Here is a 2,763-nt window from a genome sequence, read left to right as displayed (position 1 = left end):
ATATGAGGTTCTCCATTAGAAAGAAAACAATAAATGAGAGGGAAACAAAAAGTTGTTTTTGTTTCAAAGTAAAAGATAAATGCCAAGTTGTGCATACAAGTCATACTTTTTTTTTCTTCAGATCCTAAATAATCTTATCCAATGACCCAGCAAGTAAACCTCAATAATCATTAATAGATAATACAAATTAGGTTGGCAGATCTGCAAAGAAAATTATGTCATGGCATATTTGATGTAAAGCGAGAGTAAATCTCTGTGTATCTCTATTACAATATGAGTAATAACTAGTGACATATAATACCAATTGCAATTATTTCTAAATTGCCATAATTGCCATCTCATCAAAGTAGATTTAGTCTAAAATCCCAAACAAGACCCTCTCCTAGCAGCTGCAGGAAAGAAAGCCTTGAAGGGCATCCTCCCAATCTCTATCAAACACTATCTCTAGAGAGCAATGAAACACCGCAAGATACCAACGTCTGGATCTATAGTAGCAGTAAAGTAGTTTTGTGTTCCTTCCATGGATTGTAAATACTGTGGGTGAGAGGACAAGAGACCTGTGATATCTGTTGGGTATATGCAGCTTAAACAATATTTTACCACTTCACTGAATTTTCTATGATCAGCAATATTGTGACAATTTCATTATTAGTTCATTGTCATTGGAATAGACACAGGAGAGTTCAGAGACATGAAATGACAACAGAAATCAAGTCTGAAACACTGGATATGTCTTGACTTGGGACATGTTCAAGCAAGGTCAGTTAGAGCTTGGATATGTGATTTTTTTTTTTGCCCATACAACTTTATGGCTGCTCACCATTAGAGAAATAAACCAATCAATGCATTTTTGTGTTCTGTGTTCCCATCACTACGTTCATGCATCTTGCCGCAGAAATAATAAATAATAAATAATTGGCTTATTAGATTCATGTGGGCCTGAAAAAAAAAACATAATTGTGCATATGCATGCACAGATATCTAGCTTAACCCATCCACGACGGGGGCATTCTAGCCTTGAATGTCACAATGCCGGGGCGTTCGAATTATTAGGCCTAAATCAATTGAATGGCTGGCACAATACTGTGCCACCCGGCCACTGGGCTTTTGAATGCACGGTACAGTACTGTACCATCCGTCCAGAGAGGGTCAAGTCTGTAGCACAAAAATACCCTCATTTAGCGTACATCAGCTCTAACCCCTGATTCACTAGCAACTGAACTTGTCTGTCAAAAACATCAGATTCTGATATCTTAACAAATCATTGGAACTTAAAAGAAATAATAAAAGTAAGTCATTTATTACAAACAGAAGGTAGAACTAACAATGCCCAATGAGTATAAATGAAAATGAGAAGTGTGTGTGTGTGTGTGTGTGTGTGTGTGTGTGTGTGTGTGTGTGTGTGTGTGTGTGTGTGTGTGTGTGTGTGTGTGTGTGTGTGTGTGTGTGTGTGAGTGAATGTGTGTGTTTTATTTGTAAACAAACAAACATACATTTACTTCCCTTAAATCTTTATGGCTATATATTTTGACTGTGACCTTGTTCCTTCTTTCATGAAAATGATTTTTTTTCCTTGTCTTACAAAGCTGTTCATGAGACAACCAGAAAGCTAATTCACACCACCTTGTTTTCTTCCCACCATTGCTTTGTAATACATCACTAAAAATTATTTAAGTGAAAATAAGTTAATATCTGGCTCTATGAATCCAAAATGGAAAAAAAAATACTAATTATCAACCAACTGACAATTAATGCACATGCAATTTTATTGCAACTTAGACAAAGCTCCTGTTCCTCCTGAAAAGCCAATCTTTTCCTTCATTCATGGTTCAGAGACACTTAGGGAGAAGGCCCATTGCGGACGGGGATAGATTCGCTTGCCCAGTCTTTAGGATAGGTTTTATTTTACAGTGAGGCAGCTTGAAGCAACAATATTTGAATCTTCCCACTCTCTTTCAGTCCCTCATTGTAAAACTAGAGCCATTTTTGCGTTTTATTGAGTTTAGAGACTTATATGTGCCATATGACAGGCTCTATCAATGCTGCAGTTGACTAAAATTGTAGTATATGATCCATATTAGCTCATCATTTTCTTTATACTTAGTGTGATAGAACTATTGCTGTTTTATGGGAGGACAAAAGGCAACTTTATTTTTTCGTATACAAATAAGAAACATATAACCACCTACAATGAAGATAACATGAAAAGGTAGGGAAGAGAAAGGAAACCTGTGCTTGTGACTGTGAGTGCCACAGTGAAAGGCATCCATATAGGCACAGGAGCATATTTTTCACTTCATAATAATGTAACAGGCTTTTAGTTTTCCTTGGGGTAAAATGAAAAAACAAAGTTCTAATACAGTTTTATTTAGGCTCTGTGATATGAAATCACAATAATCATGGGAGCAATCAGGCACTGTAAGACATAAACCCAAGTAATAAGTACATAAAAAAGGGTAAAGGATGTATATTTTATCTACAACATACAATTTTCAAATACATACAAATGAAAGAACTCAGCTATTACATAAATCAGAAGTTTATTCTTTTCATTTCCCATTCTATTTTCTGCAAGTGAAATATAATCTATAGCTTTGCACTAAATTGTCAGTACTACTGTATTGCAGCCTGTTCTTGGAACACCCGTTTTTTCTGTATATTTCAGGCTGCAATGTTTACTCACATGCACTAAACTCATACCTATAAATATTGTATATTCTCTTTATAAACTTATCTTTCTATCTATTTTTCTATAAGTACGAC

The sequence above is a fragment of the Penaeus japonicus genome, unplaced genomic scaffold (genome assembly GCF_977035675.1).
Source record: "Penaeus japonicus unplaced genomic scaffold, GWHDUDI00000001_assembly GWHDUDI00000001, whole genome shotgun sequence".
NCBI classification, from domain to species: domain Eukaryota; kingdom Metazoa; phylum Arthropoda; class Malacostraca; order Decapoda; family Penaeidae; genus Penaeus; species Penaeus japonicus.
Note: the sequence above shows the minus strand (reverse complement) of the source record.